This window comes from Solanum lycopersicum, chromosome 3 (assembly GCF_036512215.1).
Source record: "Solanum lycopersicum chromosome 3, SLM_r2.1".
Lineage (NCBI taxonomy): Eukaryota > Viridiplantae > Streptophyta > Magnoliopsida > Solanales > Solanaceae > Solanum > Solanum lycopersicum.
The window spans coordinates 44,736,985-44,754,971 of record NC_090802.1 but is presented as its reverse complement, the minus strand read 5'-3'; the positions used below and the strand labels follow the sequence as shown (position 1 = coordinate 44,754,971).

The following is a 17,987-nucleotide window of genomic DNA, read 5'->3' as shown; positions in this document are numbered from 1 at the left end:
AAAGGGGGAACAAAGTTGGAGAAGATCGTAGATCATAATTTCATTGTTTGTCATCATCAAAAAGTGGGAAAATGTTATTTGTAGTTTTGATGATTTGAAAAACTTAGGGACCTTGTAAAGGTACCAGGTTTCTTACTTGAGTATTGCAAGTTTCTTACTTAAGTATTGCAGATGAAACAAACCCAGAAACCTAGTAGAGGTACCAGGCTCTCAAAATGACGAGCCAGTTGACTGCCAGCTAGAGACGGTACAGAAAGTAGGTGCACACTTCCCGATGGCGTCAGAAAGTGTGACTTTTCCATCCAATGGCAAAGAGGTTTAGGAAAGTGACTTGTCCATATAAAAGGCACTTTCCTAAACATTTCAAGTTAGTTTTTGCAACTTGAGAGAAACCTCTTCAAGAACATTTGCAAAGGCTGCTAGAAAACAAAGGCAGAAGTATTCCAACAACAACAGCAATCTCTGGAGATTTTCATATAGTTGTTAAGGAATACATTCTTATGTTCGCAAACTGTAAACCATTCCTCAATCTATAAAGGAATTGTTGTGTAGTGTTAAAAGTCTAGGTTGTCCAAGTGGGATAACTTAGTGGGTAGATAGTTTTCTACTTAGGCTTGTTAAGCAAGAGGGACTCTTGCTTAACTGTAAGATTGATAACTCTTTCTTACATTTGGTGTAATCGTGTTTTACTTTTGCTTTTGAAGATTAGTGAAAACGATTGAAAATCCTGTGAGACAGGTCGTGGTTTTTACTCCCTTAAGCAAGGAGGTTTCCACGTAAAATCGTCGTGTTGATTTTACTGCATTTAACTTTCTGTTTTATTCATTAGTGTAGTAAGGGACCTGGTCCATTACTTGTTAAGTGAAGACATATATTCTATCAATGCAGTTACTTGAACTCGCAAGTAACTGCATGAAATTCTTTCTAGATCAAAGTCCAACAAGGAAACAAGTATATCAGGCTGTTGCTGCGATTGCTAGAGTCCATGACCAAACAGGACACTCTTGAATACAGTTGCACTTGGACTAGAAGCAGGGATTCAGGAGCCACCAATGGTATGAGCTTTGGTTCAAACTATATGTTTGGTATTTTGGTGACAAACCATAACTTTAAATACCACCACTATTTACACTATTACACTGTTATAGAACATGATGTATCTGTGAAAATATATATTGGAAAACTAACCTCTTTTTCCTGTTTTCGCAATAGGAAATCATGACATCTCAAAATGATGAGAATCTGCCCGCTTCATCTTCTAATGTTTTTTCCTTAGAGGTTGAGAGTACGAGGCCTTCCCAAATTGATGAAGTTGTTATACCGGGAAAAACAAAGAGATATTCTGAAGCGTGGTAGCATTTCAAGTTCGTGTATGTTGCTGGAGTTCCATATGGTCAGTGTAAGTATTGCAATTCCCGATATAAAAATGCTAAAAAATTGTGGATGACGTCTAAGTTGGATCATTTACATAACTGACCTAATAAGCCAAGAAGTGAGGGTAATGATGAAGGACACTATTTTTTGTCAAGTTGTTTCCTGTAAACAACTTGCACATGCCATTATCTTACACGAGTATCTACTCTCCATAGTTGATCATGTGGGATTTTTAGGAACTTTGTTGCGAGTATCCAACCTATGTATAAAATGGTTTCAAGAAATATGATATAAAATGACATATGAAATTTTTTGACAATTTGAAATCAAAAACTGCTAATTTGTTGGATAAAGTCATGACTAGAGTTGCAATAATAATTGATATGTGGACTTCAATAACAACAAAAAAGGATTCATGGTTATTTCTAGACATTTTATTGATGATTCATGGTGTATTCAAAGTCATATTTTTAGGTTTGTTTATGTTCCCATTCCACATGATGAAGATGCGTTATGTAGTGCTTTCTTTAATTGTTTGTTTGACTAGACTCTTGAACAGAGAATGTCAACTACCACAATTGATAATTCTACTACTAACAATGTAATGATGAGAACCTTATTGGATGAGAAACTTAATAAAAGAGATCTGTTATTGGATGACCGAGTGTTTCATGTACGTTGTGCCGCACACAACTTAAATCTGATTGTCCAAGAAGGGTTGAAGGTGATAGGACTCAATATCCCACTTCCAGTCAATACTCTACAAAAGTTTGTGAAATTAAGATGGATTTTGAAGATTGGGGAAAAGCTTTAATCCTTTGATTAGTACTTTATTGAAATTTCAAAACTATTGGGATGAAGTGCATGTTATGATGGGTATAGCTGCAATCTTTGATCCAAGATATAAGATGAAATTGGTATATCGCTCGTGATCTCTTAGCCATTATTGTGTCTACTGTTGTTTCTAAATCAACATTTAACACTAGTGGGACGTTGATTAGTCTGCATCGTAGTAGATTGCATCCTACTACTTTGGAAGCTTTGATGTGTGTTCGCACATGGTTTTGGGATGAAATGAATTGTATGCAATTTATATTGTTATCTTAATAGTTATTCAATTATTATAATTCTTATAATTTTCTTTTCAGGTTTCACTTTAACCATAATAAAGTGCATGTCCAACGTTGATTGATGAAGAGGGAGAGCCTAAGTTTAGTTTCATGCCCAATGTTGATTGATGAAGAGGAAAATGTGGAGTCAAGACAATAATAGGAAAGAAGAATAACTATTTGTAACAATGAAAGGAAAATGATAACTTTCAATCATATTCTGATCATACCATTTGACCCTTTGCACCAGACAGTACTGTCGCATTGCATCTTTTAAAGGTGAATGAATGTAGTTTGACCAGGCATCATAAGGGGGAAAACAATAGATGAATGAGTTATACAAGAATTTTCGCCATAGCTCTCACCATGGGGCAAATAGTTGCAGAGGAATATAGTAAATGCTATAGGGGTGTAACTTCTCTTGCTTTGGACATTTGCTTTGGACATTTGGTTGTAATTTTCTGGTGATATAAATGTTCAGACACAGATGAGCTGCTCAATATTGACATAAAGAAAGAAAATTCGTGTTTAGTTCTATTGGTTCCTTTTTTACCTAAATTTTTAGGATTTTTAGTTTGCTTAATTCATACATCGCTTTTTAGAAATTACTATTATTACAACAATCCTATTATTATGCACATAGAGGCCATCTGGAAACACTTTGACAATAGAATAATAAACAATCCTCTAGAAGCACTATATTGGTGTTTAAAAATGAGCACTCTTCTAGTGAATTTCAAGATGTGTGGTAGTAAAATTTGGATAGATATATCTACGTGTACAATGTCCCAATTGGTGTTGTAAATGGGGCAGGTCATAATGGGGCGGGGCAGGGAAATTTTATTTGAAACATATTAAATGGGGAAGGGTTGGGCAGATCAAAATGTGAATAGGTCAAGGCTCCCCCCACCCTAACTCGCCTTAACGTGCCCCTTTACGTCCCTAAATAGTAAGTCTGTCGTGATCGACTTTGCTTTATGTCGATCTTGTTTTTTTGACATCTATTATAATTTCCAATCATGATCTAGTGGGGTCTGTTCAACAGAACTGTTAGGGTTTTGCACTGACTTTCTTACCTTATTTGAAATTTATTTTTTAAATGTTTTTACTTTTTTCTGAAAGGAAAATATAATATTCTTCCATGTTAGAGTTATTTTTTCCTTAGGAAGAAAAGTTGGAACTGTATAAATTGAAGACCCCTCTTCTCACACAAGACTACAATAACATCCACAATATACTCTTTTAGACACTTTTGTTTATGGGGAGATTTATTCTCTCTACAATTTTAATTTTTTTCGTTATACTAGTTTTGATAGAATAATATTTTAATTTTTAGTATTAGTTTTTCTCATGTAATATTCAATCATATGATTTGCAAATTATAAGCTTCCGCATGACGTCCTAATCAACCCTTCATAACCCAACAAGTGGTATCAGAACACATGGTCCAACGATTTTATGGTTCAATGATCCAATAGTTCAACAACATTGCAGAAAGGTTCAAGCACTTTCAAATCAATTTATAAAAAATTTGATGATAATGAAGGTTTTGTCAAGCTAAATGTGGAGAAGAAGTTTCAACCATATTTTCAACATTCATGTTGCTGCACTTTTTATTAATAAAAACAAAATATTTTGAAATCATTTTTAACCTATATATTTTAAACCTTATTTTTAATCATAACAAACAACAATAATGAAGATTTTTTGATGAATAAGATTTATCAAGCATAGAAGAAGGTGGGTCAAATTTTGTCAAGAAAATCCAGCCAAAAAGGGAGATTTTTTGGGTTTTGCCCTGATTTATTATCTTATTTGAAGTTTATTTTTTCCTAAAATAAAAGAAAAAATATTACCATAAATGTTTTAATTTTTTCTGAAAGAAAAGTATAAATATTCTTCCATATTTGAGTTATTCTTTCCTTGGATAAAAGTTTGGAACTTTACAAACTGAAGGCCACTCTTCTCACACAACACACCAATAACATCCACAATATAGTCGTTTAGAGACTTTTGCTATGAGGATATTTATTCTCTCTACAGTTTTAATGTTTTTTTATATTAGTTTTGATGTCATCGTATGTTGAATTTTAGTATTAGTTTTTGTCATCTAATTTATCAACCATATGATTTGCAAATTATAACGTTCCACATGACGCCCTAATCATCCCTTCATAACCCAACAAAACAACATCTGATAAAGACACCTATTTCCGGCTAAGAGGATTTGGTTATTGTCTAGTTCTCTTCCACTTACTTTTGGAGAAGCCTGGTAAATTGTTATATGGTGCTTTCGATTAGTATTTATTTTTCTGAGTCCATTTTTATTATGCAGTTTGCGTCTTCTGGAAGTTTCAACCAAAAATCGGGGAAGTACAAAGTTTTGTTCCATTCGTCAAAGATTTGCATTTGACCTTTATTACATCCAGTGGTTGTTTGCTCTCTACTAAGAAATTCTGAATTCTAAATTGATCTCTTTCAAAAAAATATTATTTAGGGATAAATGTTGCTACTACTTCACTAATAGAATTACCAATAAGAGAATGAGTTTTTCTCCTACTTATCGTTCATCTTTTGATAAAATGATTATAATTCGAACACATGATTTGCAAAATTATCTCTATATCTAGAATTATTGAAGAAATTTACTTTAGCTAGTACATTTGCTAATACAGATGAAACATGTCTTATCACCTTTTCAAATAAATGAGTGACTGGTTTAGGTGCCATAAATCATATGACTAGTCATTTTGATATTCTTCATATATTTTAATCACACAAAGATCTCTCTAATCACTATAGTTGATAGGTTTACTTGTACTAGTGTTGGACTTGGGTCTCTACTTATGTCAAACTCATCTAATACTCAGTCATTTGTATCCCTAGCCTAATTTTTGACATTAGATTCCAATTGCACTTCTTGAGTTTGGGGCGCGTGACAAACTTGGTATCAAAGCAATGTCGTATTCTAGGTAGTCAATAAGCTATGTCAAGTACAATCTTGTTTATAAATGTGTTGTGGACCACATTCTATACGCATGAAGCTACATACATTATTAAGAAAATTTAACCTTTTTTCGCTTATATCGTGCTATAGAGCTGAGTCATAAGGATCGAGCTCTTTGGAATACAAATTTTATTGAACTTGCATTAAAGCTGCACTTAGTGTAGACAAAATGAGTCCATATTTTGATAACCCTCTCAACCAAATCATATTTAATGGTTGGGTGAGTGAATTTTTTCATGAGTAAAATATGGGTTCATACCCATATACAATCCATATAAATATAGGAAAATATGGGTAAAATATGGATAATATGGATTGGCCATATACGCTTCCAACTTTTATTTAGTCAAAATTCATATATTACCAAATATACAGTAACTTATTTTCCTTTTATGTTATTCTATAAAATTAATTATTTTTCTCTATAATTGAAAATGTGAAGTCTTTGGCCTTTTAAAAATATCTATTTTAAATGTACATTTCTTTTGTTGATTATAATTATATATTTTTATTTATTTGATTTTATATTGGATAATAAATAAAAGTTTAAAAATAACCAAATCATGTACTAGTATTAACATTTCTTAAAGGGCATTAAGCATGTCGTTAGGACTCCACAACATGCTATTCTTATGACCAAGAGGTTTATATAAAAATATATAGTCCATTCAAGGGCCAAAAGGGTTCAGGACAGAGGGTCAGATCAGTATTAGGGTCATATGTTTTACTACGTTGGGGGAGCATTTAGTTCTGGAAGTGGGAAGAATTACATATATTCATCGACAGGTATATTGACCTTTTTTCTCGCTCTATTTGTTCCTTGTTTTATTTAGACTCTGTATTATTGTATATTACTTTATTTATTATTGGAGAGGTTTCTATAGTACCACAATCATTGCAATGACCTTTTGTTGTATCTATTCTAGTTGACGACTCAATTATGGCCAAGAGGGTGTACCGAGGTTGTATAGTAGAAATTGTTGGTCGGCAGACCCCTACAAACTTGATAGAACTAGAGATGCTATACTCTGATTTTATTATAAGCATGGATTGATTGATATATTTTTACTCCAATATCAACTGTCGTGGTGATTGTTCCCATTTTGATTCACCCCTATTTGAAATAATTATAATTTTATATGACATGGGTGAAAACATTTTTTTTAAAAAGGAAATAAAAAAATTAAGAACAAGTCAAAATATGAATTTCAACTCACTAATTATTAATCTAATTTGTGTCATTTTTGCTCAGTAAAAATAACTAAAGCAGCCATTGCCTATTTCTCTAGAGTAAGAATTAGTGGGATAAATATGATGTGCTAGTCCCTTGTTATGGATGAGTACCATCTTTGAACTTTCCCTTTTTTAACATAGAATGCATACTTAAAGTCAAATTTTAACCAATGATACTACTTAATCAATTCAAAATTTTGCCTACTTTAAGAAATTTAACAATCTTATTTTGTCCTAGTGGTTTTTATTTTTATTTACAAAAAAACAGAGTTTTACATACAAATTGAAAAAATAATAATCATAAACTAAACTGAAATAACATATAATAATTGAAGAATTTACCGAGAGCTTACTGCTTCTATATTAAACCAAAACTTTCAGCGTAACACAAATAATAATTTCAACATAAATCAATTTAAATTCGCTAACAAATCATAATCTAAAAAGAGTAAAAATTGTCCTTGAATAATATGACATGGAATAAAAATGTCTTCCATTAATATTTTGATCTAAAAATGCTTCTGTAATTAGTAGTTTGGTTCAAGGCTACTTGTTCCTAATAACTTGGTCCAAATATGCCCTATTAATGAGTCAAAATAATAATAATTTATTTCTGATAAATATATATTTTTTATTTTTAATCATATTTTATTCCTAATAAAAATATTATTTAAAAAAATATCATTCTTGTTTCTTTTATTTTTTTATAATCACATTAATTAATAAATAAATAAATAGGAATTATTTCATTTCTTAATATTTTTTTATTTGAACTCAGACAAGTATTTGCTAGTAAAAAGAGCTGTCATTAGAAATTAATTGTGTTAAAAATAAAAAGGAATATGTATATTTGAAAAGGGATATTTTTGACTGATTAAGTAACAATAAAGATATTTTTGGATCAAACTATTGACTATAAGAATACTTTTAAACTAAACTATCAAATATTGACATTTTTGTTCATGAATTTCGTATAATATAAGAATATTTTATACCCAACTTTGAATCATAAGAATTTCAACAAATATACTTGGCTGCTTGAACTGAAATTGCTGGCCAATTAGTCGCACGAATGAAATAACTTGTAACATTAGCCCCTTGCAAGATTATTTTTATTATATTATTATTGTCACTATAATATCTTCAACAAAACCATGACACACATGCCTATCCTTGTAATATTGGTACATAGGTAAAGTTAATTGTTATGTTTAGCTTTGTAATCACTCCAAAGTTGATCAACTGTCTTTCCTAGTAAGTAAACAAAGAACTGATTAGTATTATTATTTCTCATTTTTTTAATTAAGTTGTCCAAAAATTCATTTCTTAAACTATGGCAATAACTAAGAAATTGAGCAGTAACATCGTAGCTTGGTCCCAATGATCACCCTAACCTGGTTTCACCCAATGACTTGGTCCAAGGCCAGCTTTCAGTTTCACATAATTAGCAATCTGTTCAATTAATCTTCCAAGAGCCTTACAAGTACCATTCCACTGCCAAATGTGAGCACTTTCGTGGTATAACACACATGTGATCTCTCTCTTTACATCCAAGAGTAACCTAGGATATACCTGAAAACACAAATGTGATGTTCAAATTTTGAGTAGTCCAACAATTAGTTTTTTTTTTTGATGATTTGATGCAATAACAAAAAATAATGAAGAAACTTATATGCCAAAAAAAAGAAGTTATTTTATAATTATTCTTTTGAATTAAAATGAAATTTTTTCTAGCGAAATTGGAGCTTAGGTGGCCATGATTTAAAATAAAATAGACAAGTCATATCACATACCAAAAATGAGGATATGGGAATCGAACTTGATTGATCTACAAAGAGAGGTGAATCCAGGAATATTACGTTTTCAACTATTTATACTTAAAACAAAAACAGTGAAAAAAGGCTTCAGCAAAATTCAAATCCTGGTCACATGGATGGTTCCTCTAGCTTATACTAATATCTCTCATATGCTTTCCTTGGATGTGCGGTTAATTATATTCTAATTTTTGTCAAATTTTCAAGATACTTATTTACATGCAGTTAACATGTGCACGTATACCCCCACTTACAAGATTGGGTCCGCCTCTGCCTACAAACTTAATAAACATACATGGACATCATACAACTAGCTTTGTGCACATCTTTTCTACTGAGCCATAACTAATTAAGAGTGTTTATATATAATATAAAGTAAGATTTATATTTTTAAAGGTGCATGTATATATCGATCAATAAATTTTTTATATATATGTTTGAGACATGGGCTTATTTCTGTGTACCTTGCACTAACATGAATCTCATTGTTGATAGCAAAAGCTACGCCGCTCATGTCATCGATGAACAAGCTTACTTTTGGTACATTTTTACGGTCAGCTGGACAATTCTGTTGTTGGAAGGTATTCCATATGTAGGATGTGGCAGCTGTCAGCGTTTGCTAACCATATTGAGCTCCGATATCTCGGTTGAAATGGGCACCTACAAGGGTGTTTGCTGCCGTGTTCGTCACTAAATAATCCAAAACATGGATTTTCTAGCTCATTGTTGATTTACTCATAGTTTTGCCATATACTTCAACACAAACTTAACTCAAAAAAGGAATGAGATTAATTAAGACCTTGTTTGGATAAGCGTTTCTAAGTCAAATAACATTAAATAATTTTTAACTTTAAAAAAACTTAGGGGACTTTAAAAAAATAGATTTGATCAACTTTCAATTCAGATAAAATCTTAATTAGAATCATGCATCTAAAAACATATTTGACTATCCTTTTATAAAAACTTCATAACTAAATTTAGAGTGTGAATTTTATATTTAAACTATCACTTGAAAATATATCTAAGTGGTGTGTGTAAAATACCACTTGGATAATGGGGGATGATGTAGGAAAGAGGGGGGGGGATGAAGCTAGTAAGATTTTTTTAATAAAAGCATTATAAAAGAAATTTTAACTTTTTTATTTAAAAAAAATAAATTGGGTCTTTTTGTGGGTCGTACAATGAGAGGAGGTGGCTGAGTGAGGTAAGAAACATGTTTTAAATTTTATTTGTTAAGATAAAATAATTTTTAAATTTTAACTAATACTAATAAAAAAATTTTATCAAATGAAATACTTTGTCAGTAGAGTGTAATATAGCAAACTTTTTAAAATAAATTAGAGTATAGTGCGCACACCATCAATGAAGTATAATGATACTGAGATGTGTGTTTCTCAAATTCAAGACTTGAATTTCAGTTATTAAACTCAAACTTTCAGTAAACTAAAAAAAGTAGATAGCTTAAATGTGTTATTGACACTTCACTCCTTAAATTAAATAAACTTTTCATCATGTTCCATTATAAAATTTGGAAAAATTAATACATTAAACTGAAAATGGTACATTTAAAAATAAAAATTATATTTGATTATATTTAGATTATTTTTTATTTTTTTGTGAATAATTTAAAGTGGAAAAAGTGAAACATCTTTTCGATGTTTTCAAATTTTTGGAAAGTTCTCAAATTTAACTTGGTATTGAATTTCTAAATTTTATAAATAAATATATTTTTTAAAATTTAATTAGTAAACCGAATAATTTCAAAGACCTTATGATATTGTACTTACCTTCCTTATTTTAAGTGTTTGGTAACAATTCATTTCACTTATTAATTATTAATATAAAAAAATTATAGTCTAACAAATTTGCCCTCTTCAAAATTCTATTTTTGAAAAAAATTCGTTGATAATCAATTTATTTTCATCTTTCATTGAAATGTATTTTCTTTATACGAATATATAATTTTACGTAATTCACAATAGAATTATTTATAATAGTGTCAATAAAAATATAATATTTTAAGATGACTTAATTAACGAACAGGAAAAGAAAATGATCAAAATTAGAACAAAATGTATGTTAATTTGCTTGCATTACAATCAATATAAAAATTGAGATAATCCATTTTTCAAGTTTCAACATTTGATACAAAATTTTTCATTTTCAGTAAAATCCAACAAACAAATCGGTGACATCAACTCTAAAACATGTTTAGCAGAATGGATTAATGAAAGATAAAAATATTCTTAATGAAAGAGGAAACTTTTAGTTAATAATTTTTTTTTTTGAAAATATTTTTTTTTACAAAATAGGATATATTAAAAAGGGTATATATATATATATATATATATATATATATATATATATGTCACGACCCAAAACGAGCCGCGAGTGGCACCCACACTTATCCTCTTATGTGAGCAAACCAACAAATCTAAACCCCATCATTTACCAATATTTCAACCATAGTGAACGAAATATAAAGCGGAAGACTCAAAACTCATTTAACGAAAATCAATTTAAATAACTTCTAAAACTCAATACTTATTATTCCCAAAATCTGGAAGTCATCACATCAAGAACATCTATCCTCAAATTTCTAAATCTAAGAGTATTAAGAAGATAAAATAAGTAAAAGGATGGTCCACGTCCGAACATCAAGACATCAAGATGTGAAGGAGAGAATCCAGCACGAGCTAGGAACAATAGCTCACCCTGAATTCTGATATGCTGGAGACTGGCTAGAGTTGAGGGCGAGTCGAAGTCGATGGCGCACTTGCTGCACTCCACAAAATAACAAAGAATAAAATACAAGTAGGGGTCAGTACAAGGAACAAGTATTGAGTAGGTATCATCGGCCAACTCAGAATAGAAAGCAATATATACTGAATAATAATATAAAATCAACCACAATACTTAACAGGTGACAATCAACAAGTAACTTAACCATTGGCAACAACACCAAGCATACCCTTGAGGACTCAAACCTCCACATCATACTCATTTGGGAAAATAGGTTCTTCAAATTTGAGTATATTAACACATTTCAAGATTTCTTCTCTTTATTATTATCGTGTCGGAACGTGACACTCCAATCCCCTAATTCTACGTGTCGGGACGTGACACCCGATCTTTTAATGCTACGTGTCGGAACGTGACACTCCGATCCCTTAATGCTATGTGTCAGAATGTGACACCCGATCCCTTAATGCTACGTGTCGGAACGTGACACTCCGATCCCTTAATGGTACGTGTCGGAACGTGACACTCTGATCCCATAATTCTACGTGTCGGAACGTGACACCCGATCCATTTATCTCATTATTTTAGTTCATCAAGCCTTCTTTATGTCATGGCGCCATCTTAATAGAGAGGATTTAAGATTAAAGATTCAACAGTCTCATCATTCTGACCACCACAATTGCACAATCACAATATACAAACACACAATCAAGCATATAGAGACTTTACAATACTGCCCAATACATATCAATCGCTATTTAGAATTTATCTATCACATAGAAATAAACCATAACCTACCTCCACCGAAGAATCGTGACCAAGCAAGCTACTTTTCAATGTCTTTGCTTTCCTCTTCGTTCTCTCTCTCTCGCTCGTTCTTTCTCCCTCTTCCTATTCTTTTTATTTTTCCTCTCCCAATTCTTTTTCTTTTACGCTAGTTATCATATAATCAATTATAAAAGATGATAAAAGTGACCCACTATTTATTCCAAAGTTACCTCCTTTAACCCCCAAGTAATAAATTATTAAACTTACCCCACTAATTTCATAATTATAATCATGAATAGTCCAAAACACCCTTTTAAAACTTTTAGCAGAAATCCGACCCAGTCAGGGTTACGCAACTCGTGAAGGTCCGTCGTATCTATGACGGACCATCCTGCAGGTCCGTCACAAAGTTCAGAGAGTTGATCCTAGTACCCAGATTTTCGAGTTGAAGTATTTTGGAACGGAAACCCTCAACGGACTATTGTGCTTATGACGGTTCGTCTCACCTGTCGTCGAGGGAAATGAAGGGAGTCACAGGAGAAATTTCACAACTATGGGACGACGGAGGCCATCACGGTCCGTCGTGACCATGACGGTCCGTCGCGTGATCCGTCGACCCAGTCAGTTTTTATCACAGATGATTTTACTGCTCGAAATGACTAAACAGGTCGTTACAATATATATATATATATATATATATATATATATAATCAATAAATTAAATAAATTGTTATCAAAAACTCAAAAAAAGGGAGGAAAGTATAACATAACATTGTAATATGTATATATATATATATATATATATATATATATAAAAGCAAAAAATACTTCGTGGCCAAACTCTCGAAAGCCGCAAAAGTGAGAGAAATGAAAATTTTCAATGACTTCATTAGTTGGTCATAAGTCATTGGTCAAGTAATTAAATCCTCTAGGAGCCCCACCATTACAATTGTTACTGCTAAACTCTAGTAATTAATATGAATATAATAATAAATATTCCTTTCATAGTATTTTTTTATATGCATATTAAAAAAGCATAAATAACATGTTTTAGTAATTTATTAAGAAAGATTTTTTTGAAATTTCACAAATAAATGTGAATATTCTAAAAAAGAATTAATTGCAAGAATAATATAGGAAAATTTAATTAGTGTTTTTTTAATAATTAGAGCGGAGCGAGAAAGGAGTGAGAGTGAAGAAATGTGAACTGCATATGTATATAGGTCAGATAAATTGTTTATATGTACATGGTATACATTTGTATTTGTATTTCTGGGGAGTAAGATTGAGAGAGAGGGATAGACAGGAGAGATACGAACAAGATTGGGAGAAGAAGGAGAGAGGCGAGAGAGGGAAAAAGAGAGGAGAGAGATGACGAAAATATAGCTAAAATTTAGTTGCGAGCCATAATTATTTCAAACTATAGCTATGTTAACAAATTTAACTAGCATATGTTTTCTTATCCGTGTAATATTTCCTTAATAGTAAAGGTAAAAGAGACACAAAAGGATAAATTGTTTCTTAATTTTTTAAACTGGATAGGTATTATTGAATAACAATATTTTAGTATATGGGACAAACAAAAATGAACGAAACAGGTAAAAAGTAGTGGCTTCAAATTTTAATAATAAAATTCATAAATTTTAAAGTGTGAAAGTACTATTTCTATTTTAATTATTCCACGCCTTTCTTGCAAATGCAATTATTCAACTAGTTATCATAGCTTTTATTCCATTTAACCTCCTAATTCGCACACATTTCCGAAAAAACTTCAATATTTTATTCATCATAAACAATAATAATAATCACTTTTTATTATAATCTTTGAGATTGTAACGACCTGTTTAGTCGTTTTGAGCAGCAGACTTCAATTTTGGAGAAACTGGCAGAAACGACGGACCCCATGACGGACCGTCATAGGCACGACGGACCGTCGCAGGGTCTCGTTTCAAAACACTTAGAAAATCTGAAATTGGGTACTGAAAATCGACTCTCTGAACTTCGTGACGGAATGGCAGGACGGACCGTCACAGGTGTAACGGACCGTCACAGACCCTTCAGAGAAATTGAGTCTCTGAACTCTGTGACGGGCAGCAGGACGGACCGTCGCAGGCGCGACGGGCCGTCACAGACTGCACAATCCCAATCTGGGTCTAATTACTTGGGGGTTAAAAGAGGTAACCTTACGTTAATTAGTGGGGCATTATTGCCATCTTTTATTCTTAATTATATACCAATTAGGGTAAAAGAAAGAGGGTTTGAATAAAGAAAAATAGAAAGAACAAGACAAAGAGAGAGAGAGGATCGAAGAGGGAGAGAAGAAGAACAAAGCTTTGAGAATTTGCTTGCTTGATTTCTAATCTTCGGTGGAGGTAGGTTATGGTTTTCATGCTATACGTAGTAAACTCTTAATAGCGAATGATATGTGTTAGTAGTATTGTGAACCTTCTATATGCTTAATTGTATGCTTGCATGAATGATGTGATTATGTAATTATGAATAGATAAGCATGATGAAGCTATTGAATCCCAAATCTTGAAAAGAAACCCTAATCTGTTTTGTTAATGATGATCCCTTGGTATAAAAGAAGGCTTGATGAATGAAAGTAGTGAAATTAGGGGATCGGGTGACACGTTCCGGTACCAGGATAGAATATGGATCGGGTGTCACGTTCCGACACCAGGATAGAATATGGATCGGGTGCCACGTTTCGGTACCAGGATAGAATATGGATCGGGTGCCACGTTCCGGTACCAGGATAGAATATGGATCGGGTGTCACGTTCCGACACCAGGATAGAATATGGATCGGGTACCACGTTCACGTACCGACACGAGGGGAATAAAGATAAAGAATCTTGAAAGATGTTAATATATTCAATCTAATGAACCTAATTCCCAAATGAGTATGATGAGGAGGCGTGAGTCCTCATTGATGAGCTTGGTGTTGTAACCAAGGGCTATGATAATTGTAAATGCTGCATGCTAAGGATATTAGTTGATTTTATGATATTATCTGATATATACTGTTTTCTATTTTGAGTTGGCCGATGATATCTACTCAGTACCCGTGTTTTGTACTGACCCCTACTTTTATGTTTTCTTCTTGTTTATTTGTGGAGTGCAGCAAACGTGCCGTCGCCTTCGACTCAACAGTAATTCAAGCCAGTCTTACTACACCGGAAATTCAGGGTGAGCTAATGCTTCTAGCTTGGACTGGATCTTCTTCTTCAAGTCTTGATGCCTTGAACTTCCGGCATGGACTAGCTTCTTATGTATTTTTTTTAGCTTTTAGAATACTCTTAGTTTAGTCATTTGATCGTAGATGTTCTTGTGGTGATGACTTCCAGATTTGTGGGATAATAATAGTTATTGATTTTATTTATGAGTTTAAGTCTTCCGCATTACTTTCTGTTTATATTATATTGAAATGTTAAAGTTTAGATTGGTTGGTTTGCTCACATAGGAGGGTAAGTGTGGGTGCCAGTCGTGGGCCGGATTTGGGTCGTGATAAACTTGGTATCAGAGCATTAGGTTCGTTGGTCTCATCACACAAGAACGAGTCTAGTAGAGTCTTAAGGAACGGTAGGGGGACGCCTTTACTTTTCTTTGAGAGGCTATAAGGTACGGCGGGACAGGGTGCGTCTGAACCAGCCACTGGGGCTGTAGCTCGAGGAAGAGCAGCGGCAAGAGGCCGTGGTAGAGGTCGTGGGAGGACGTCCTCTAGGGGAAGAGGACGAGCACCTAGCCCATCTGATACTAGCGCAGTGACTCCTCCAACGACTGAGGAAGTAATAAGAGAAGGGGAGGATGGGGAAAATGAACAAGTGCAGAATGAGGGATTGCCACCCCAATCTACCCCAGAGATGATCAATCAGGTTCTCGCCTATCTCAGTGGGTTGTCTGATCAAGGTCAGGCACCTCCAGTGTTTTCTGCGCCAACACCTCCGGTTTCGGAAGTACAACATGCAGCCACTATGGCTCCTCGTATGGATGCCTCATTGGACATAGGCACATTTCCACGTCTGACTACTGGGCCTATAATGACAAATGATCAGCATGAACTTTTCAGTAAGTTCTTGAAATTGAAACCTCCGGTCTTCAAGGGTGCTGAATCGGAGGATGCTTATGATTTTCTAGTTGACTGTCACGAGCTACTACACAAGATGGGTATAGTAGAACGATTTGGTGTGAGTTTGTGACTTATCAATTTCAAGGGAACGCCAAAATGTGGTGGCGGTCGCATATTAAGTGTCAACCAACGGAGGCACCACCTATGACTTGGGCCTCATTCTCTAACTTGTTTATGGAGAAGTATATCCCCCGGACGTTGAGGGATAGGAAAAGGGATGAGTTCTTGAGCCTAGAGCAAGGTAGGATTTCGGTCAATGCATATGAGGCTAAGTTCCGTGCACTATCCAGATATGCCACCCAACTTTGTTTCAGTCCACAAGAGCGGATTCGTCGTTTTGTGAAGGGGTTGAGGTCAGAGTTGCGGATTTCAGCCTTACAAGTAGCGGCTATGACAAAATCCTTCCAAGAAGTGGTATATTTCGTGGTAGAGGTGGAAGGAGTGAAGCCAGATGAATTCACCATGGCATCAACATCAAAGAGGTTTCGAAAGGGAGGTGAGTTTAATGGTTCTTACTCTAGAGGACAGGGTTCGGAGGTTACGCAGTTCGACCCATTCAGTCTTCACTACAGACTGTAGTTGGGGGTCCACCTCCGATCGGTCAACACTCCTCTGAGAGACCTATGCATGAACCCAGAGAGTGCTATGGATGTGGGGAGATTGGACATATTAAGAGATATTGTCCAAAACAGAGTTACAGACCTCCAAATGTTAGAGGTAGAGGTGGTCATGGTAGAGGCTGTTATTCTAGAGGACGTGGTGGCCGAGGTAATGGTGGCCACCAGAACGGCTGAGGTGATGGGCAACCTGTAGCCACTACATCACAACATGGTAGGGGCAACGGACAGACGGGTGAGAGGGCCCATTGCTACGCTTTCCCTGGGAGATCTGAAGTGGAGGCATCTGATGTTGTCATCATAGGTAATCTTCTGGTTTATGATTGCATGGCTTCTGTATTGTTTGATCCTGGATCCACATTTTCTTATGTATCTTCCTCATTTGCTAATGGTCTAAATTTACATTGTGAATTACTTGATATACCTATTCGTGTTTCTACTCCGGTGGGTGAGTCTGTGGTAGTTGAAAAGGTATAGGTCCTGTTTGGTGAACTTTGTGGGGAGCAACACTTATGTAGATTTGTTTATCTTAGAAATGGATGATTTTGATGTAATTCTGGGTATGACTTGGCTTTCTCCGCAATTTGCGATCTTGGATTGTAATGCTAAAACGGTGACGTTAGCCAAGCCTGGGACAGATCCGTTAGTGTGGGAGGGTGACTACACTTCCAATCCGGTGCGTATCATCTCCCTTCTTCATGCTAAGAAAATGGTTAGTAAAGGGTGTTTAGCTTTCTTGGCACATCTCAAGGATGACACTACCCAAGTACCTTCGATTGAGTCGGTTTCGGTGGTCTGTGAGTTTCGGGATGTGTTCCCTGCAGATCTTCCTGGTATGCCACCAGATAGGGATATTGATTTCTGTATTGACCTTGAACTGGTACTCGCCCCATTTCTATACCCCCTTATAGAATGGCTCCCGCGGAGTTAAGAGAGTTAAAGGCACAACTTCAAGAGTTGTTGAACAAAGGCTTCATTAGACCAAGTGCATCCCCTTGGGGTGCTCCGGTTTTGTTTGTGAAGAAGAAGGATGGGAGTTTTCGGATGTGCATAGACTACCGGCAGTTGAACAAGGTAACCATAAAGAACAAGTACCCTCTTCCTCGTATTGATGACTTGTTCGATCAGTTACAAGGTGCGTGTGTCTTCTCTAAGATTGACTTGAGATCCAGTTATCATCAATTAAAAATAC

General features: G+C 34.2%; 1 pseudogene; it reads right to left on the bottom strand.

The window, feature by feature from the left end:
- Positions 1–7,921: 7,921 nt before the first annotated feature.
- LOC101266603 (uncharacterized) lies at positions 7,922–9,276 on the bottom strand (annotated as a pseudogene).
- Between the last annotated feature and the right edge of the window lie 8,711 nt (positions 9,277–17,987).